Source organism: Capsicum annuum, chromosome 8 (assembly GCF_002878395.1).
Source record: "Capsicum annuum cultivar UCD-10X-F1 chromosome 8, UCD10Xv1.1, whole genome shotgun sequence".
In the NCBI taxonomy this organism is placed as follows: domain Eukaryota; kingdom Viridiplantae; phylum Streptophyta; class Magnoliopsida; order Solanales; family Solanaceae; genus Capsicum; species Capsicum annuum.
In genome coordinates, this window is record NC_061118.1 from 83627730 (window position 1) to 83651620 (window position 23891).

Below are 23891 nucleotides of genomic sequence, written 5' to 3' on the forward strand. Positions count from 1 at the left end.
TAAAGTGGATTTCTAATAGAATGAGCATATAAATTAAATGGAGTAGTATTTAGCACTGAGTTGGGTATGTTTTCATGCCTCAAAACTATGAGCCATCGTAGGTTTAGATTATTAAATTATTCCCATTTCTATATAGATGACAGATACAGATGTGATCACTTAGATTAGGTTATACTCCCTGACAAGAGTATGACACCTCTCCCCAACATGAGATTTTCCCATAAGGGAACTGAACGTTGGACTCCATAATAGCTCACATGGTTTATGTCGGTCAGAAGAACCTCCCTGCAGAAAAGAGTAATCCTAACAGTAAAGACTTTCAGAATAGTTTTTAAAAGTATTTTCCTACTAGTAAAAGCTTTACAGAACAGAATAATCTTAATAGAAAAGCTTTTAGAAAATTAAGTGTAAAGGCTCACGATTTTATTCAGATATTATTTTATACAAGCCTTGGCTACAAATTTCATATTTTTGATTTCAGATATTATGGTTTACTTATGCATTCACCCCCATATACTCAGTACAATCCAAAGTACTGACCCACATATACGTCTATGTGTTACATTGTGTCATAATGTAGGTTCAGGTGCTTAGTTTCCACAACGTGAATAATTTCGCGTATCCATCTACATCCTAATAGTTAGTAAGTCCTCATAGTTTGGGGACCCAGTTATTAAGATTTTCAGCTTATCAGTATAGATGATTCAGTATTTTCAGATAGTTCAAGTCGGCTGGGGGTTTGTTCCAGTGACTCTCTAGTTATTAGTAGTAGAGGTTTGTCAGACTACTAGATACGATTTAAATTTTTAGTATTGGTTGTTCAAACTCATAAGTAGTGTATTTTTCATACATTATTTTCAGATATGCTCAGATAGCTCAGACATATTTCCGCATTTAGTATGATTTTATATTTCCTTATTATGAGATTTAGACTTAGTAAAAGGTAGATAGGGTTAGCTTAAGGCTATTCTTAGTCTTGAGCACCATGTGATGTCTTGGGACCCATTTTGGGGCATTACGGTAAGAGTCTATTCAGAAATAGAGTCGTGATCACAACTAAAAAGTACTACAATTGCAAATATTGCAAAGTTTTTAGAGGTAAACTTATAATCTCATATTGTTGGATCCTAAGACGTAAAAGGATCAATCTTTACCATTTCAAGCATCCATTTTTTAGTTTTGGAGAGCTAACAACACTATTTTGGATAAAAAACAAATTGTAAGTGATTTCCAAGGGAGATGTTAGCTATTGGTTAGATTTAAAGCTTGGAATACATTTTCTTTGCCTTTCATGGATAAATTGAATGCTAAGTTTGGTATAAATCTTTCCTTTATTTCCATGAGTAGCTAAATTTATTTCTTGGGGTTATGCTTGATTAGGTGGTGATTAATGCATGGGTGTTGTTTATTTGTCTATTTAATTAGTTATTTGTGATTTGTTTTGCTTTTGTTCTGTGTTTAGTTGAGAAATTGGGGTTTGCAAACCCCAATTTCCTTTGAACCCATATCATCCTATAAAGAGGGGATATAGGTAAGGAATAATTGTGAACAATAACTTGGGTTAGCTCATTTAATAACATCTCTTAGAAATAAGGATGGTAATTGAGGCCATAGATTGATGAATTTGCTACACTTGTGAGGTGTTCAAAAGAGCCCACTTGAGATATTTGATGTTTTATAAGATTAGCACCAATACCCTTTAATCTAGCCTACCCATTACCTACGACTAAACTTGGATAATTTATTGATAACCAATGCATGACTCTCACCTATGATTACATAACCCCAAGGTTTCTCCCTATTTGGATTCACTCTTCGATATTTCAATCTCATTATAGTGTTCAATAATTATTGTTACAAAATTACTCAAACCAACCCCCCCTTTACTTTTATATGTTATTTAATTTTGCACTATGAGTTAACATCTAGTTAACTACCAACACTCATAGACCTTGAATTTTACATATTCACTCCTAGTGGATTAGACCCCTGCTCTTTGTTGAGTTAATATATTGATGTTGATCTCTTTACACATAATTTCAAGTGTAAGTTTGAGAGTTACCAAAAAAATAGCACCATTTCCTGGGAGTGAAACATAGTTTTTACTTTTGTAGTGTTTTTAGCGACCTTGGTTAGTCGTAGTGTTTTAGTTTACATTATTTGTTGTTTTTGTATTTCCTCAATGACGATCATAGAATACACGATACCATGATATAACATGGTAGTAATGATGGCTCTTTTGATGGGATTGAGGATATGGACCCTCTTGGATATGCGGGTCGAGCTAGTTCTATTCGTATTCCACCGGCGAAAGAAAATGAAGTGTTTCACATTACTAGTGTGATGATTCACTTGATTCAAATGAAAGGGTTATTTGGAGTTTAAGTTCATGAGGATGCTAATTTACACTTGAAGAATTTTATTGATGTGTGCGCTCCATTTGACATAGCCCATATTTCTCAAGAATCAATCCAGTTAAGTCTTTTTCCATTCTCTTTGATGGGAAAAATTGTCATATGGTTAAGGTATTGCCCACGAGATCTATTACTTCATTGGTTGAGCTCATGGATGCATTCTTGGATAGGTGTGTTCCTTCTTCTCGGATGTTGTAACTAAGGGATGAAATCACCAACTTTCACCAACTTAATGGCAAACCATTGTATGAAGTTTGGTAATATTTCAATGATAAGTTAAAGCAATGACCAAATCATAAGGCTTTAGAGAATATGCTTCTTTAAATTTTCTATAAGCCATTGGATCAATTGAACAAAACGGTGGTTGATAATGCAGCCGAGGGTTCTCTTATCAAGTTATCTTATGGTGTTACGACGACTTTGTTAGATCAAGTGACAAAACAAAATAGATGATGGCATATGAGGGATACAGAGGTGGTTGTGGGATCCCCCCAACATCTTTTGTAAGCAAAGAACAAAAGAAGAAAGATGAGGAAATGGATGAGAATATGGATAACGTGATGACCCAACTTGACCTTCTTACCAAACATGTGATGGAGTATCCTCCTAAGGCGATCAATGTCGTTGACTCCAAGAGTACTAGGGCTTATAATGATGAAGAAGCGAGGAAGCTTGATGAGGAGATTTGGTTCTTGTCAAACTATTTGGGGGGTTCCCGCCCTACCTATCAAAGGCAAGGTGGGAATCAAGGTTGTAAGGATTGAGACCAAGATATAGATTGGAGGGATAAAGATCGGGAGTGGAGAGACAAAGAGAGTCTATGATCGGTATATAACCCCTCATTATAGGTCCAAAGAAAAGGATTCAAGCTCCATTGATCCAAAAAAATTAAAGAATAAAGATGTCTTGGCTATGATTTTAATACGGGTAGAAGGGACCAACAAAATGGTAAGGAAAATAAAAAGTAACTTATCTTAGCTAAGATAAATAGTGGCCTTTCATTCGGCCTTCATCAAGTAATTAGAAATGCATGTGGGCCAAATCTCAACTCAACTTAATGCTAGGCCAAAAGGAGGTTTGCCTAGTAACACAGTGGTCAATCCTAAAAATAATGCTCATATTATGGCTATTGTCACTATAAGTGGATGAAGTCTTGGTGAATGTATGGTTTGGATAGATAAGAATCCTAATAAAAATACACATTATGAACAAACAAGTGCAATGAGGAACCAATTAGAAAATCTAAGTGATGATGCTCCAAAGTCCAATGAAATAATTATTGAAAACCCAACGGTAGTTAAAGAAAAAGAGGAAAATGAGAAAACTCCTAAAGTGATCAGTGGTGATGTGCCAAAAGCAAATGAACCTCCAATTTTCCCATTGCTACTAATCAAAATTCCTCCACCATTCCGACAAAGGTTTAAAAAGACAATACCAACTTCAAGAAGTTCCTTGCAAAGTTTAAAGTTCCTTGCAAAATTTAGCAACCTATCAATAAACATTCTATTATAGAATCTCTACAAGAGATACCGGGGAATGCTAAATTTATGAAGAATTTAGCCTCAAAAAAGTGACTTGTGGACTATGAAACTATCGAGGTAACTCATAATTATAGCTCTATAATGTCAAACACAACGGCGGTGAGAACTCGGATGCATTCACCATTCCTTGCACTATTATGGTGTATAAATTTGGAAAAACATTGTGTGATCTTGGAGCAAGTATTAACTTGATGATGTATAATGTATTTTAGAAGTTGGTCTTGGGTTCCTACGTCCACCATAATGAGGCTTTTAATGGTCGACCATTCAATTAAAAACTCATCGGCCTGTTGTATGATGTGCTGGTAAAAAATTGATAGGTTTATTTTTTTGGGTGATTTTGGCATTCTAGATTATAAAGTTGATCATGAGATCCCAGTCATTCTTGGTAGTCCATTCCTATCCACCAAAAAAGCCCTAGGTTATATGGAATGTGGTAAAATAAAATTTTTGGAAAATAATAACGAGGTCTCCTTCAGTGTGTGCAAGACTAAAATGCAATAAATGGACTTGCAAGTGGTGTTGGCGACTAATGTGATGGATGATAAAGTGACCTACACCATAGAAGTGGATCTTGGGAGTGACCCCTTGGTAGGTGAGTTAAAGAACTCGTGAAGTGAGTTGAGTGTAAAGAAGGACAAAGTGCTTAGTTTGACAATGAGATGTGGTTCTTATGTGAAAAGTAATTAGGAGAAGTCTAAGATTAAAATACTCATTGGTTCTATTGGGTGCACCGAGAGTTGTTCAATAAATCCAAAAGGAAGAAACTGCATGAAGCTAAGCGATTGACCCAAGAATTCTATGTGGTAATCATGTGTTCCTTCGTAATCATAAGTTAAAGCACTTCACAGAAAATTTCAAGTGGTAGGGCTCATTGATGGTCTCAAATGTCTATTCAAATAAAGAAATTAAGCTAAAGGACCATGAGAAAAAAGGTTCGTGGTGAATTTTCTAAGATTGATGTATTACCATGTGGGGGAACTTGAAGAAACTGAGGTTGGGTCGCTTCAGTTCAAAGACACAAAGTGAGAATGAATGGATGTCATGTCGCGACATTAAATCAAGTTCTAGATTGGAGGCAAGCTATCATTGCCATAAATTTGGCACGTATCCTTTGAATTTAGATTGTTAGCTTAGCTTTTGTTGTTGTTTTGATTAATCCATAAAATCTGGGCATTTTGAAGGTGATTTTAGCAAATTGGGAGACAATAAGTGGATTAGAATTGAGTTTGGAGACGTAACAATTGAAAAATAGAGGAACTGAAGAGACTCGATTACTACAATCGCAATCGCAGTCTGGAAGCTCCGCATGCCTTAGGCATGCCTTAATTATCGTAAACACCATAAGGATTAAGCTATCGCGATAAATCATGATAAGAGGATATTTTAACCGTGAACCCTATCACGATCGCAATCCAAAAGGTTACAAATAGCCTCTATAGTCTTAAAAACACTTTCCAGTTCTCACCCCCAATTTTAAATACCTAAATCACTCTATATGTATAATTTTTAAATAGTTCTCAAGGGATATTTATTTGTATATGCACGTAAACAATAGGTATTCCCTTTCAATCTCCTCTTTAAATGTGCAAATTGATCCTTGGTAGCATGCTTAGGGCCAAAACTTGGGTTTGTAGTTTCTTTGCTAAAATTAGTGCCTGAAATTGCTTTACATTGTGTGGTTGGTGTTTTTATTGGTGTGTGCATCATTGGAGAAGTCTTGAGTACCCAAATTTGATTCAAAACAAGTGATAATTTGAAGTGCACACCAAGTGTTTGGTGAAATGCCTAAATGAAGTCTTTAATGGGTTTTCTATTGTTTAGAGGGTATGTTTGAGTGATTATAAAGAGTTGTTCCTGCTCTTTATTTTATACATGTTGTGTGAACCAAATTTGGTGAATAAATTATGTAATTTGAGCTTGGGGAAGCCTGGGGATGATGAACCCTTAGGTTTCGTGATCGCAACTCAGTACAGTGCGATTGTAACACCTAAGACCTATTTGATAGGGTCCTCAAATATCTCGATCGCAACTCATTAGAGTGTGATCGCAACACCTAAGGCCTTTCTGTAGGTCTGCCCAAAATTCTAAACTTCTACTTTTAAGCCCTAATTTGATCCCTGAACCATTTATTTAGCTTCCCTCATTCACATAGCATTGTTTTCACATGATAATTTTGAAAGTTCATTCTTGTATATTATTTTCCAGTTTTCAAAGGCTAGGAATGACAGATTTTGAGTAAAACTGATTCCTCTCCCCTGACTATCAAGAAGCTTACTATAAAGAGTTGACCAAAAAGAAACTTCTTCTTGAGCAAGCCATCTCATTGGAGAAAGTGCTCTAAAAACTCCCAACCTTCTGTTAGAAGTTGGAGGCGATGAGCTTGAAATGCTTTGCCTCTGATCCATACTTGGAAAATGAACAATGGATAAGAGAGTATTATGAAATTCTAAGAGCTGTGAAACTGTCTAACCTAGTTATAAAAATTAAGGGTCAATAGGTCCATTTTAGATCTGAGAAGATCAGTGGGTTGTATGAATTTCCAAATGCTAATCATAGAGAGTTTGAGGCAAAAGATTGTGCCTTAGGTAATTGGATAGCCCCACAGTTATACCTGAAGAGAAAAGTACCATGGGCAACCACAAAAAGATGGATCACTTTGATCGAGTTCATGATAGAATTAAGGATTTTGCTGACAAAACATCTTTAGCCGTGTCTCTCTTAGAACAAATATGACAAACATCCCTGTCATACAAGCCCAGATAGTATCCTGCATTTTAGACAATATTCCTTTAAATATTGGTCATTTTTTAATCTCAGAGCTCAGATGGTACAAGTACTAAGATGGGACCATGATACTATTTTCGTCCCTAATCATTGAGCTATGTAAGCGGACAGGAGTTGAGGAATATTTGGAGGGCAACTGGGTAACCCCAAAGATACCTATTTACCTATTAAAGATGCTTGGTAAAGGTGTAGCTTCTAAGAACAAGAAGAGAAAGATTGATTTGGGTAAGTTGGTCGAAGATGATATCGACCCTTGCAGACCATCATCAGCAGGGCTATTTGAGGAGTTCTCAAGTGAGATATGGATCATTCAGGATTTGGTGTCCAAACTACCTATATGGACGATGAGTTTTCTATAGGACGTACCTATAGAAAATCAGAAGAAGAAAGAGGCTACATCGTCAACCTAGAAAAACCTTACACCTCCTTGGCAAAGTCACATCAAGAGCTGAGTGAATCTCATGTTAAAATAAGGAGAAGGGAGAAAAAGTGGGATAAGTTTTTCATCTAGATGTGGAAAGGAGTGAAGGGTTGTGGAAAGTCCTGAAACAAAAGGAGAGAATCCCCTCCATAAAGGTAGATATTGATGATGGGATTCTAGCACAGTGGTATAAGGATGAGGAACCTAATTTTAATGATGCTGAGGAAGAGATAGAGAGTGATGCCAGCCCGTGATACGATTTCAGAAAATCCTTTAAATCTTTTGTGCTTTTATGATATGCAGTGAGGACACTACAACTTGTTAGTTGGTGGTGCTCATATTTTCGTATTTCATATTTTATATTTGGTCTGTAATATTTGGATGATTTTATTCTTGTTTGGCATGGATATTTATATTATTCGGATATTTTTGAATTATGTTACTTTGATGATTTGATAATTCGGTTTGTATATTGGGTATCCTTGTTGAGCCTATGCTTTATAGGGAGTTTGTGTATTAGTCAGTTTTCTTCTATTTTTTATTTTTAGATTTTTATTTTTCTATTTGATAAGTGATGTGGATGAGCCTTTCTCTATGATAGATTGAGTGATGACATTCTTAAGAGAAAGTCATCGTGTTGAGGTGTTAGGGTCATAAATGCAGGGGAAGTCTGAGTACTTGCGGCATTATGAATTGGGATTGACATAGTACCTATAGTGAATTTTGAGAAGCCATAAGTATTGCCCTTGTTACATCCCGAATATGAAATGGTAGCTTGCTTGGTGCTAACGATAGTAAATCTTGTGTGGTGAAGTGCAAAATGAACATCCTTCCCCGTCTAAAAATTTTTCTAAGAAAATCAAAGCATCAAAGCGAATGATTTTGTAACAGAGCTACAGCTCATTTGTGACTCTTAATTCTTTAGTTAGTAGTAATGTGGTAAATGTCTCCTTTTGTTCTTTAATAGAAAATGTGATCGATCCTTCTAGAATAGTTTGCATGCCATGTATGTTGAGCATTAGTCGAATGATTATTGTTCTTAGTTGTGTTATCTAGAACTTTCCCATTGGTCTTTCAAGGCTAATCTTGATTATGCGCTGCTGGAGAAATAATCTTAGGTTGTCTTTATGATTGTTGAAAGCCACCTTAGCATAAAAAACTATCCATGTACGAATGGTACCCCTAGTCACCCTTTTTGAGCCTATTAACCTTTCTTTGGCAACCACATTATAAGAATCAAACCATTTGAAAGTTATTCCTATCTTGAACCTTACCCTTCTTGAATTTGAGATCGTCAACTTAAGGCTAAAATCCTAAGTTGGGGGTATAGTGGAACTTGGAAGAGGTGATCATTGACATTGTCTTGTAAATGAGTGCCTAAAAGAAAAACTATGATGGAAAATGAATGAGAAAAAAAAAGGAAACAACAAAAGAAAGAAAAACATGAAATTTCAAAAAGGAAAGAAAAGGAAAAAGAATGCTTTCAAAAGTTAGGTAAACTATAGTGAAAAAGGTAGTGTAACGCCCCGAAATCGGGTCCCGAGACATCACACAGTGCTTAGGATCACAAGTGACCCCAAGCTAACCCTTCTACTAGCATAACTCATAAGCAACTGAACAAAAAGTATAAATCTATACAAATCTACGGAAAATAACTCTTTTCTGAATATGATAGATACAAAACTAAATTTACAAGATTACAACTCTGCTTTTACAACCAAAACTGAAACGGAATACATCAACTTCTACTGACTTTCTATGAAGCCTCTACTAGTACTGACTGTAGGTAGTCGGGTTATGACTCCCGACTAACCTAACTCAATACGACTGAATAAAGAAAATACAACACTTCTCAAACTGTATAACTAACTCAAGCCCTTGAATCAAAAGGACTCATCACCTGCTGACTGGATGCCGTGTACACTATACCTTGTACCTACATTTTGAGAAAATATAGCCCACATACAAATATGTGGGTTAGTACCATGGAAACGTACCAAGCATATAAGGGTGCAATGCATATATAAAATAATATCTTAATATCATCACAGTTTATAAAATTATGCATGCTGATATAAATGACTCACTTAGCTCGAATTAAAGTCATCATAATCATAAGAGAGTAAAATATATCGGGTGAAACATGTGAGTCATCATATCATCAAAGCAATCTTAGTGAAATCTGGAATATTGAATACATCATAAATCTGCATTTCAAATCTCTTTTAAATCAGTAAAATCAATCTAAGAATGAGGGACGACTCTTTTGGAGGTTCTTCTAACTGACATGTACACCATTTGAGCACCCATGATGTCCCACAACTTGCTCCCGTAAGGTTAGGGCTGTCCTACCCTTTCCATTGGTGTAGAACAATCTCATCTCAGTGATCACTATCTCAATTTTTCACATATAGTGGAAGTCAATGTCTCAACCTACGGGGGCACGTAGTTCTGCTGTATGAAACCGTAGTAACATACCCAACTTGGTGCTAAATACTACTCCCAATACTATGCTAAAAAATCTCAAGAAAAAATCCACTTTAAGGGTAATCGCATATTTCTTAAGTTAAATAAATGATAAAATCCGTAACACGTTTCATAAAGTGGATTTTAACTCTGTTGTGACCAAAAGGTCAAATATTTCTATACTTCATCAAAAATAGTCTAAACATGGGTGCATGTAGCACATAAATTCTCAAAACAACAATTTTAATGTGGGTTAATGACCCTTATAGCGATACTTAATCAAAACATTTCAACATTTATGATTTATATCATAAGCATGTATAATTTATACGGAAATCTGAAAAATTTCAGCCTTTAATTATAACAATAATCTCAAACTCGTGGAGTTTATTTTCTAAACATTCAAAAAATAATCATAGTATCTTGAACAATAATATAAGATAAGATTTATCACTTCAAATTCATGATAAAACATGTAAAAACCATGTATCTTTGTAAAATAATGCAAACTTTGGGCACAAGAATGAAAGGGTGTTCTTATCATAACTCCACATACCTTTATAGTGACGGATTCATTGAAAAATTGGACCTTCAATCTTGATTGAAAGAATCCTTGTAGAGAACTTTGGATTCGGAGCTTAACTTCTTGATTCTTGAGAGGTAAACTTAGATTTTGTTCTTGGAAAGAGAGGAAGGTTTTTGGATCGTAACTTGACTGATTTAGGGCTTAGGGATTGTAATTATGTGTTTAAAAACCCCTTATCAATGATTTTGAGTGATTAGGGACGGTTTAGGGGTGTGAAATGACTTCAACACCCTGATATAAGTCAAAATTGAGTGTTTTTGGCACTTGGAACTGACTTGGGCAGTGCCCAAGTAATTTCACAAGCCAGGTTGGGCGGTGCCTAACCAATCACCTAATTTTGGTTGGGCGGCACCTAACCAATCATATACCCTTATCGTTTCTCACAAAAATGGGCATAACCTTTTGCTCGGGTATTAGATTAAGGCGAAATTGGTATCGTTGGAAGGCTAATTCGATTATCTAAAATTTTGTGGGTCTAAATATGACAAAATGCCACATAACATCAAGTTACTATTATTTAAAGATGACCCTTGTGAAATAAAATACTAAAACTTGATGGATTCAAAAGCTCTTAGCTTGCATTACCTTAAGTAACTCCTATGAATGCGTTAAACACATCATAAGTTCTCTTTTCACTAGGATACTCATTGTAAATGATGTACTCAAATATGAATTACAAGATTAGAGGTTTCACACGTAGGAAGAACGGTTTGTTTTCTAGTTTAGAAGTATACGAGGTATTACAGGTAGGAACGTGTGTGGTTAAAAAAGAATAAAGTGGCCAATGACCCAAGTATGATCTAATTAGTTTTATGTGGAGTTCAAAGAGGGTGTAGTCACTTTTATCCCAAATTCTTATCCTACCCTTCCTCGAGCCTATATTACAAGATTGAAAAAGTCCTTCGATATCTCTAACCAAGTATTTTTGAGTTAGTAGTGATCGAAAATAAGGAAAACCATATGGCATGATACTTGTTTGTATTTAGAAATTCTTTGTGAGGGTGAGTGTTTGCACATTCATCCCTTATTTCATATTAAAAATATGGTGTGTTGGGACTTTCTTTCGTAAGGAGGCATGTAGACTAAGATAGATTGGTGAAGTTGACATTCTGAAAGTAAGGCGAAGGAGAATATTTGATTTACTATTAATGGAGAATCACTTCTTGAAAATTGGTTATTGTTGCTTTATTATTCTTGAAATTTCTTTACATTCTTGAAAATATGATTGAATTTGAGGGGGTTGTATAGTTAATACTTCACATACTTGTTGACTCATTGCTAGAACATCAAAGTCACAAATTATGGTGGTTGTATGATTGCTAGTGTTGGATTCAAAAGTAGGTGGTCTCATTGAGTGTGAAATAGTGTTGCTTGACGACAATCAAAATATTTAAGTTGGGAGTGTTGATGAGTGGCAATTTACCACTCATTTATATCTCATTTCTTGCACACTATGGTGATTAAATTGATGAAATGAGACTAATTCTCTAATAAAATGTACTAATTTTTAGTGTTTGTGATCTTACAGGTAAATTTGGTGAAAGAAGAATAAAGTCGAAGTTAGAAAAGAGGAAAAGTGAGTAGAGCGGGACAAAAGCTAAAGATAGGTCTCAAGAACAACCTTAGATATCACTATCGTAATCTGAGAGGTTACAATCGTGATTGGTTGGGACAGAGGAATATTCATGATTGTGAGAAGATTCATCGCGACCACGACTAGTCCAAGTAGACAAGGATGCTGCGATCGCGACTAAAAGTACTACGATTGCAAATGTCGCAAAGTTTTCAGAGGCAAACTTGTAATCTCACATTGCTGAATCCTAAGACGTAAAAGGCTCAATCTTTACCATTTCCAGCATCCAGTTTTTAGTTTTGGAGAGATAAGAACACTGTTTTGAGTAAAAAATAAATTGTAAGTGATTTCCAAGGGAAATGTTAGCTATTTTGTTTGATTTAAAGCTTAGACTACATTTTATTTACCTTTCATGGATGAATTGAATGCTAATTTTGGTATAAATCTTTCCTTTATTTCCATGAGTAGCTAAACTTATTTCTAGGGGTTATGCTTGATTAGGTGGTGATTAATGCATCTTTGTTGATTATTTATCCATTTAATTAGTTGTTTATGATGGGTTTTGTGTTTGTTCTATGTTGAATTGAGAATTTAGTGGTTGCAAATCCCAATTACCTTTGAACCCACATTATCCTTGAAAGAGGGGATATGAGTGAGGAACAATTGAGAACAATAGGTTGGGTTAGCTCATTTAATAGCAACTCTTAGAAATAAGGATGGTAATTGAGGCCATAGATTGATGAATTTGCTACACTTGTGAGGTGTTCGAAAGAACCCACTTGTGAGATTTGGTGTTTTACTAAAATGTTAGAACCAATACTATTTAATCTAGCCTACCCAATACCTACAACCAAACTTGAATAAATTGTTGATAACCCATGCATGACTCCCATCTATGATTGCATAACCCCATAGTTTCTTCCCATTTGAATTCATTCTTTGATATTTCAATCTCATAATAGTGTTCAATCATTGTTGTTACAAAATAACTCAAATCAAACCCCCATTTACTTTTATATGTTGTTTAATTTTGCACTACAAGTTAACATCTAATTAACTACCAACAGTCATACGTATTGAATTCTACATCTTCACTTCTCGTAGATTCGATCCCGACTCTTTATTGGGTAAATATATTGATGGAGTTTACTTTACACATAATTTCAATTGTAAATTTGAGCATTATCAATGGGGAAAAGGAAGTTGATGAAAAGTAGAGAAGGAGGTTAAAAAGAACCATCAGATTTTTCCATTTTCTGGTGGTTCATCAATATTCATCGTTGGTAGAGAAGAGAGAGGAAGATGTCCATATTTCTTTGGAAAAGGATAGAGGACTAGTCAATGTTTATGCGGAGAGAAAAGGCGTAAATGTTAGATCATGGGAGAGAAAGGGATGTTGGTTGTTGGACTGGGTTTGGGCCAAAATTAGGCCCATTTTGTCCGAAAATGAAGAATACATTTGGGCTTAAGTAGAATACAATTAGAATTGAATTAGAAATGACCCAAAAATATTTTTTTCATTAAAATTATTTTTCTTCCAATACTTCTTTTAACATTATTGATTTATTTTAATATATATATATATATGTGTGTGTGTATGTGTGTGTGTGTATTAATTTAAAAAAATGAATTCACGTGCCAAAAAAATTTTGTGTGATTTTTTAAATTAAATAACTAATTAAATTTTATAAAAATATTCAAAAAGTGATAGGAAAAAACAATGAACTCTTTTCTTCATTTTTTCCTAGATTCATTGAAATTAGAAAATGAATTTATTTTGAAAAACTATTCGGGACTAAGAAGCATAGAAAAAATAATTAAAGAAAAAGACGAGCCAAAATTGGGTGTCAACTAGACTCACTTCAAGAGTCCTGTGTGATAAGAAGATATCTTCTAAGCTTAAAAGTAAGTGTTATAGAGTGATAGTCCGATCGGCTATATAGTGTTACAGAGTGATAGTCCGACCGGCTATATTGTATGGAGTGAGTGTTGGCTAGTTAAGAACTCTCAAATCAAAATATTGAAGGTGACGAAGATGAGGATGTTAAAATAGATATGCGAACTTACAGGGAGGGATAGGGTTAGAAATGAGATTATTCGAGAGAAGGAAGGAGTGACTTCAGTAGAGAATAAGATGTGAGAAGTGAGATTGAGATGGTTTGGACATGTGATGAGGCAGTGTATGGATTCTCCAGTATGGAGGTATGAGAAGATCGCTATGGATGGTTTCCAATGGAATAGAGGTAGACCGAAGAAATATTGAAGGAAAGTGATTAGGCATGACATGGAGTAGTTGCAGCTTATAGAGGACATGCCCCTTTGATAGGACAGTGTGGAGTACGCAGATTAGAGTAATAGAAGTGTGTTCCTACTAGTAGAAAGGAGTGCTTTGTTTGTCGATGTACCTATAGTCATAATTTTATGCATGTGGCTTGTAATTTTTTGTTTGTGGTATTTTGGTGATGTTTGTAATTTCGGATAGATAGTTCATAGTATTAAATTTTACCCTCTCCAGATCGCACTTTGTGAAAATACATTGAATATCTTATTTCTTGTCATACTGTTTTTGGTACTGAGCTAGGGGTCTATTGAAAATAGTCCCGCTACTTCATCTGAGATTGTGATATGAACTGCGTACACTTTACCCTCTCCAGACCGCACTTTGTGGAAATATATTGAATATCTTGTTGTTGTTGTTGTTGTTTTAGTTTCTCACTTGGTATTGGTATTGATTATATATTTAGGAGTAAGGCATTTTCGAACAAAAATAACTTTATATTTGATTGAATTTAAAATATCTAATTAAGGATGAATAAGAACAAAACTTAATACACACACTAGATAATAGAAATAAATATAGAAAATCCTCTTGTATTTTCTCACTAAACAAGATTACCTGCAATTTTATTTGCATTCTATAAATATATAAGAGTGAATCCTACTTTACCCTTGTAACATTTAAGGTTTTAAAATGATACCTCCTTCACATATTTAAAAGGAACGATACCCCCTAATGCAATATCTTTTGGTAGATTTTTATTGTTTTGAATAAAGATGTTTTTTTTGTTTTTCTTTCTAAAATTAAAGTATGAAAATAATAACTTTTATTATTGATTCATTTATTTTTCTATTAACAATAATATTTTTAAGATATAGTATTACTCAGAATAATGTATTAATAAATTTTAAAGATTTTTGAACAGACTGATAACAACAAAAATTTCATGGCCATTGAGTTCGCGTCTGTGCTAGAAATTTATGTATTCCTAGCACTGCTTTGGAGTTTTAAAATATGAAAATAATTAGAAAGAAAAAGAGTACATAAATAGCAAAACTATAGCAATATCTTGAAATATTTTAGTTGTTGGAAAGAACCTTAAAAGTATTAAACCATTTGACCCTTTTGAATAAATTGAAGCTTGGGGAGTATCGAAGTTCATATTTCCATCAATGATGTCTACAGAGAGAGGGGGCGGGAGGTAGAGGGGAAGAGAGAGAGAGATAGGTGTGATCCAGGTACCATTGGTGTGCTTCCTTGATAGAATTTAGGGGAGAAAGCTAAACAATTAAGCACCAAAGAGTGAAAATCTAAAGTTTATGAGTTTAGCTTTATGCTCTGATTGTAGAACTCTTGATGAGTATGTCAAAGATCAAAAGTTGGTGTCTGAATGTTTGAGTTGTTGCACATAAGACTCTGATGATGCCAAAAGTAGGGTTGTTTATTAGGCAAAATTCAGAAATAGCATACTTATCCCTTTAATTATGAGTTTCATAGAAACAATTTCATAATTACATAATATAGCAAGTTGTATTTTGTATTTTTGCAAACTGTTGCTACAAAAATATAAATACATATGATTTTTATTGCCCTTATGACCGATATATATTATATATTTTTGCAAACTGTTGCTACAATTATTCAAATACATACAAATACATATGCTACAAAATGTAATTTGATAAAAGTGTTGTTATTTTTGGTAATTTAATACTTAAGTATGCTACTTTATGTATTTTTTACTTTATTTTGGAGTAGTTTTGAAAGTCTCCATGAGAAAATTAATTCTCTATCATGTTGGGTTCATTGAAGAAGAGGAGGCCCAACCCTTGTGTAAAAGTTCAATATGCATTTAATTCTCTATCAAAGTTGATCATGTTGGATGATCATGGAGAGCACAAGAAAAACATTAGAATTGATAACTGAAAATGTGCGAACAATTTGCAGTTCTTGAAAGAGAAAATTAAATCATCTTCGGATATCTAATGTGGTTGGTAGGCTAGTCTCATTTTGATCAAGAGCAGTGTTAAGTGTGGGTGTTTGTTCGGCCCGCAGCTAGTTTCAGAAAACTCCAAATATCACATACTGATTTTAAGAGAGTGACATGAAATTAATAATAACACACAAGTTTGAAAATTACTTTTTTTTTTTTTACAAAACTCACTTTGGATAATTTTTTTACTGTCGTGAGTTTGTCTACAAACCTTAAAATTTATTAATTACTTAAAACACTTACAATTTTCTGTTGTCGTGTATTTGTCTACAAACCTTGAAATTTATTAATATATTATTTCAAGTAATATTATATTTTTTAAAAAAAACATTTTTAATAGAAAAATAAATAAAATAATAATAAAAGTTATTATTTTCATATTTTGATTCTAGAAAGAAAAAGAAAAAAAATCTTTACTCAAACAAAGAAAAATCTCATTGAAAAATATTGTATAAAGAATTTATTATTCCTTTTCAATATGCAGAGAAAATATCATTTCTCAAATCTTAAATGTTGGGGGTAAAGTGGGTTCACTCAATATATGAATCAGTAGTCCATCCGCATGTTACATTGAGAATTTGAGATAATGAGACTCAAGAAGAGATTTTAGTAAAAACATTTATTTTTTTGCTTCAAAACATTGAAGTCCAAAAAATTAATACTACAAGTAAATTTTATGGCTAAAAGATATTGAAATTAGTAGACAGAACAGATAATTACTTTTATTTATTGAAAAAATAAAACGGGAAGAAGATTGCCTTTGTAGTTTTTTAAATTAGGTTAGACAGCTAGAAGGAAGGAGGAAGGGAAGTCTTCTTGTACACATTTTTTTTAACAAAGTTATATCATCAAAGCAGGTATTTAATAGTCCTTTATAATTCGGTAGAATGATCATAGAATTATCTAGACTGCACTATGTTCCAATTCACTGGGAAAAAAGATATCGTTGAAATGGAAGTTTGCAATGTAATACTAATTAAAGTATGATAAAAGTGGATACATTATAATAAAGATCTTGTCTAACATACTATTTGTTAGGTTACATATATCAACAAAAAGAAATTGAATATTATTTTAAACATTGTAAATCATCAAAAATCCTTCAAACTTCATGAATTATTCAATTGTGTTTTCTTCATTCTGAACATTTCTCTAGCTTATGCTGCGTCTTTATTCTATTCTTTAGTATTGAATAATTTTACATTTCTATCCCAAATTTTGTTGAAGCATCGTGAATATTACTGGCTTCTCTATAACATATTGAGTTTGGACAATTTGCCTAAACAGTCTTATTTCATCTTTTAGGTTTCCAAGATACATAGGGGTGGTTGAGTTGATTTGAGGGGACTTCTCATAGCGGAGGTCGTGGGTTCGATCCACCCCTGATGCCTTCTCAATCGAGCTTGTCCCATGGGGTTTATCTAGTGCGGTTTACATCTCCTGTGTGGTTAGCGAGCTATTGCACAATGAGGGGTTTACCCAGTGCGCACACAATGATCACCATAGAGTGCTCACCCGAAGGGCAGAGGCTGTGACAGAGGGTGTAGCGGCTGCAGGTTTTCCTTCCGAAAAAAAACTCCTTAACCTTGAATAGTTATTATTAATAACCATTCTAGTATGGACAATTATACTTTGCAGGTTTTCCTTCAAAAAAAAAAAAAAACTTAACCTTAAATAGTTATTATTAATAACCATTGTAGTATGGACAATTATACTTTGCATGCAAATTTTTGATTTCTACGTGAAATTGTACAACTAGAGGATGATATCCTAATTAATAACGGGTTAAAATATAATAATTATATAAAAATTTATTTACGCTTAATGTGGATTTTTTTCAAATTTAGAAAATAGGTTAATAAATCCACATATTGTTTCGTTTATATACATGTTTTTGCTTGTCATGAGTCAATATTGACTACTCATAATTATTGGCAATTAGTTATGTCACAATCCGAACCGGAGTCTTGGCCGTGACGAGCATCCCAAACCATGAAGGCTTAGGAGCTCTTCTATATCTAGTAATCCTGCACAATATTCACAATAATATAAGAGAAATGTGGAAATAAATAAACGGAATCATGATCATGCACTACTAGAAAAACAGGAAAAACTGACCGTCAATAATTGACCACTAGTGGTCGGTATTACCCAAAAATCGACCACAAAACCGACCAAACAATGTGGTCGAAAAACCTGTGGTAGCTTTTTTAAAAACCGACCACAAGTGGTCAGTATTTTTAAAAATATATATATATTTTTAAAATTGATTATTATTTCATTAAAATAGGAAAAAATAATTTTTGGGAAAAAATACCGACCACAAGTGGTCGGTTTTGTAATAAATAAATTAATTAATTTAATAATAAACCGACCACATATGGTCGGTATATTAATAAATTAATTAATTAATTTATTACAAAACCGACCATTTGTGGTTGGTTATTTCAAAAGAAAAATTGGAGTAACCAACCACTTGTGGTCGGTTTTTCCCAAAGAAATGGTCGGTTTTTCCAAAAGAAAATTTTGAAAAACCGACCACTTGTGGTCAGTATTTATGTGAATTTTTTTTAAAAAATAAAATTTCATACCCAATTACAGCATGCAACACGCAACATTGCAGTATCAAATCAAATACATACAACAACAATAACAAAAAAAAATCAAATATAAAGACTTTGAAAAGAGAACAATGCATACAACGTGTCCAAGAAAATTGAGTATCAAAATACGACAACAGTTTCAATCATCAAAATATCTAAATTGAAAGTACAACACACATAAAAAAAACTAAACCTCATCATCTGATTCATCTTCGTCTTCGTCGTCCATATCCTCATCCATGAAGAAATCATCCAACGGGCTTAGACCCTTTGCAGCCCGAATTGCATCACCAGGACATGGAGGAATAACCCCCACAGTCTGAATGAAAGTGCTCAACTGCTGCTGCAACTTCTTAAATCGTGATGTTGCCTTCGTCCTCTTCTTCTCCCTCTCATTCTGTGAAGCTAATTGTTGAGTGAGTTGAGAAACTGTAGTTTGTAGTCTTTCAATTGTCTCACTATCAACTGAAGAGCTCGGGTATGCAGGGCTGGATGAACACCTAACATTATCGCTAAAATAGTCGTTGTGGTATCCGGCCAAATGGCCTCTATTTGCAGGACCCACAACTTTTGTCCATAACTCCACCTCGACATGTTTGGGAATTGGGTCACCCTGACTTTCAAGTGGATGACTACTACGATACGCACCAACAAAGCATATAAATTCATCCTATATTCAAAGTAAAGTTAATACTAAAAGTAAAAAAATATTAAGTAGTTATAACTGAATAATATCAACTTTGAGAAAAAAATTCATAAATTCAGAATTTGTTTCTTAATTGTTCATCTTTTGCACGAGCTTCAACCCAGACAGCTTCATCTGTCGGTACTTCTGGCACCCGCAGTATGTATGGAGCCACCCTTGGATGATGCCCGGGCTTTCCTTACCTTTTCACTCAACAATTTGAATTCGTCGCTATTTCAATATATAAGATACTGATTCCATGCGGGTTCAGTCATGCACGTAGGTTTAACCATGTTTTGTCGGGCATAATCCAAGAGATCTTTAAATCTGCCTCTACATCTTTGCATAAAGTTCTTCTTTATAAGAAATGTATTTTCATCATCCCACCAGTAAAATTTCTACAACAAAAATAAAATAATCAATGTTGTGTTCTACCAAAGTGTCAATAAGTAGTCAATAATTTAAATCCTTACCTTAAATTCATCAAATATTCTATCCCTGTCAAGTTCTGGTAGCTTTTGCCAGCTGGTCCAGAAGTCGTTGAAGTGCTGACCAATGCATATTCGCGCCTTATGTCCAAGTCCAGCATCTGGGTTAAACCTACAACACAAGATCAAACAGTAATTTCATAGAGCATAATAATATAGTAATGAAAAAATGTGTAACGTTATTATATTTAGAAATCTTACCCTTTCGCAACTATAACAAGATAAATCCTCCCAGAATCTTCTAAGTCTCCTGGTTTCCTAGTAACTAACTGATGGTGGATGCACTGGCGTGGGTAGATATGAAGAACCAGATGGAGTGCCTCCCAGCTGAAGATCTGAAAACCCAATAGATCCAGCAGAATTACAGTGCATAGCTGTGTGACTGCTGCAGGAGGGTATCGATGATGGTCGATGCCTGGAGGGGCCAGCGGCAATCCGAAAGTACTCTACTGGCAATGGCATGGTCATAGGAGTCGGATAAGTCGGTGAAGACCCAGGTAGTGGCCCCACTTGCGTAAGAGTAGGTATGGAATCCTCGGACGATCTACAATATGAGGGTCGTGCTGGCGTGTCAGCTAATCGACCCTCAGATATATGAATACCGGTCGGCCGAATATAAGACGAAAGTTGTCTTTTCTTTTTTGGTTTCGTCATATCAACTTTTCCCTTACCTCCGTCATCTCTACCTAACATCTAAATTAAGTTAAATTAATAAGTAGTTAGTTCATACAATATGAATATATATATATATATATATATATATATAAGAAAATATTCTAAGTAACTAATTCGAAGTTACTATACAAATCATGGTAAAGTGGAAACAACAAACTTAAAATGTATATTACATATCAATCTTAAATAAGAAACATAAAGTTATATATATAGTACAAAGCATAAAGACATCAATACATAATAAATACAACCTATATAACTAATCCTCCTCTTCTGAAGACTCTTCACTAAACCATTCACCCTCTTCGGAGGTTTCTTCATCTCCTCCCACCCAGTCGCTTCTTCCACAATATTAACTTCTTCTAATATATTTTTCGGGTGATTCAAATCGTCCACTAATTCAACGTCCACTAGCTGGTGATCAATCTGCATTTTATTTTGATATGCAGTCTCCAGCACATTCTCAACTTTCATCTATCCTACAGGCTTTGTTTTGATTACAGCCCACCAATCAGACTTGTCATTGCCCAACGAATAATGAGCATAATACACTTGCTTAGTATTTTGCGCTAGCACAAATGGATCGTAAATAGAATACGACCTATTGTGCTTCACTTCAATGATATTATGCTCCTTATGTACTCTTGTGCCTGTTGTGCTTGGATCAAACCACTTACATTGAAAGAGGACAATTTTTTTTATTGGGTAACCAGCATACTCCAGTTCTAAGATTCATGTATGATGCCAAAGTAATCAACATCATCATCACCCTTAACCCAAGCACCACTATTGTTTGTTTTCCTTGCTCTGGAGTGTTGTTCAGAGGAAAAATTAAATCCATTCACTTCGTATTGCGACATTGCATTAGTTTCAACTGGACCCAAAGAAATATCTCTCAAAATCTGATCGTATGTGACTGTATTTGGTGAATGGTGTACCTAAAAATATTATATATATATATATATATATATATATATATATATATATATTTTAGTTGAGGAATGTGTAAATGTTTAAACTTTATAGAAATAATAATACACTTACGAACCTTATTTTTAAACCATGTTGCAAAAGATGTATACACTTGATTTTCGTGGAATTGAGTCTTAAATGAACTGAACATCAAACATGGGAAACACAATTAGTTTCTTTAATGGAATGAGTAAAGAAAGAAGATATGTTAAAATTTTAATCTCCTTACTTCAGAAATGGCTCAATTTCTGGGCAATTAAGCAAGACATACAAAGCTGTTGTTTTGCGCTCCGTGGGAGTGAGCCGGCGAGGTATGGTCTTTTTAGTCGTACAACCAGATTGATTAAAAATTGATATCGATTGTAAATAAGGCTCATTCACATCATCCTGGTGACGATTCGGACGGTTTCTTGAACAATCAACTTCATCACGAAAGTAGTATGAATAAAATTGAGAAGTTTCTCTTGTAAGATAAGCCTCAACTATAGAGCCTTTCACCCTATGTTTGTTTTTGAGCCCCCTTTTCAATTTTTCAATTGCCCTGTACAATCGTAAGGTTAGACGTTTACTATATATAAAAATGATATCTATGAATTTAAATATATTGCAACTGCTTACCGTTCGAATGGATACATCCACCTAGTTTGAACTGGACCGCCTAGCCGAGCTTCGTGCACAAGGTGAATGGGAAGATATTCCATTACATCGAATAATGCTGGCGGGAAAATCTTCTCCAGTTTGTTGGTGATAACAACAATATTACTTTTCATTCGCACCAGATTTTCTTCTTTTAATGTGCTGGTACATAAGTCTTTGAAGAACAAACTGATCTCTGCTATTGGTTTCCATATGTTTTCAGGTAAACTAATAAAAGAAATTGGAAGTAATTGTTCTATGAAAATATGACAATCATGGCTTTACATTCTATGCAAGATTCCTTGTGTCATATCAACCCTCTTTCCCAAATTTGAGGCATATCCATCGAGTATCTTCAAACTTTGAACCCACTCACATATTTATCGCTTTTGGTCCAACTTGAATGTAAAAAAAGCCTTGGGCTTTAGAACATTGCCGTTGGGCCCCTGCTGTAAGTGCAATTCTCTGCGGTTGCAATACTATGGTAAGTCAAGTCTGGACTTAGAATTATCCTTTGTTTTGCTGGTGACATCCATACCTGTGTTAAACAAGTTGTCAAAGTAGTTCTTCTCAGTATGCATGGCATCAACATTATGTCTAAGTAAATTATCTGGCCAATATTCTAACTCCCAAAATATACTTTGCTTAGTCCAGTTATGCGAAACGCCATATCCATCAAGCCTATACAATCGTTCCTCGCGGGCTTTGGGCAAATCCTGAACTATTTCCCAGATATCATGACAAGACAGCCTAGAAGGTGGACCATCATGTTCCCTTTTATTCCTCCTGAATGCATTCTTGATTCTCCTAAATTCATGCTCAGGTGTCAGGAAACAACGATGACAATCAAACCATGAATTTTTCCTGCCATGTCTCAATGTGAAAGATTTTGTTTTTTCCAGTAGTATGGACAAGCCAGCTTTCCAGTTGTCATCCACCCAGACAACATTCCATAAGCAGCAAAATCATTAACAGTCTACATTAGATATGCACGCAGATTAAAATGATGTCCCAAGTTTCAACCCCCTCATGGCATAAAATTTGAAGTTCATCGATAAAAGGTTGCAAATAGACATCTATTTCGATTTTTGGATTACGCGGGCCAGGAATAACATAATTCAGAAATATATAGGGACTAGTCATCAACAATTCAGGAGGAAGATTATAATGAGTGATAAATACAAGCCAACATGAATATAGCGCACCACCAACTGAAAAGGAGAGAAACCATCCGCACATAATCCCAATTGAATGTTTCGTGGCTCAGCTGCAAAATCCGGATAAGTTGCATCAAAATGCTTCCAAGCCTCTCTATCAGATGGATGACACATAACACCAGTGGGTCTTCTATTTTCACTGTGCCATCTCATACGAGAAGCTGAGCTGTTTGAAGCATACAACCTCTTCAACCTTGGTATAAGAGGTAAATAATGCATCGCCTTAACAACAATTTTATTTCCAGTAGAACAACGTTTATATCGAGAGTGCTGACAAAACTTACAAAACTCCAGGTTAGCATCCCCCTTAAAGTATAACGTGCAACCATTTTCACAGCAATCAATTCTAACCGAGGATAGATCTAACTTTGACACCAATCTTTTTTCCTTATAGAAAGAATCAGGAACCTCCAAGTCGGGGTCAACTAACTCTTTACTAAAATCTATAATTGAGTCCATTCCTCCTTCTGAAATATTCCAGTCAAATTTAATATTTAATAATCTAACAGCAATATACAAATGAGAGTGCAAACACCCGTAAAAAAAAGGATGACTA

At 34.5% G+C, this 23891-nt stretch overlaps 1 non-coding gene and 1 pseudogene across 1 annotated transcript; one reads left to right on the forward strand and one right to left on the reverse strand.

The window, feature by feature from the left end:
* Positions 1-2610: 2610 nt before the first annotated feature.
* Positions 2611-2716, reverse strand: LOC124886879. The gene has a single exon (XR_007044283.1). It is a non-coding gene; the product is annotated as a small nucleolar RNA R71 (small nucleolar RNA).
* Positions 2717-2866: 150 nt separating this feature from the next.
* Positions 2867-16052, forward strand: LOC107879096 (annotated as a pseudogene).
* The last annotated feature ends 7839 nt before the right edge of the window (positions 16053-23891 follow it).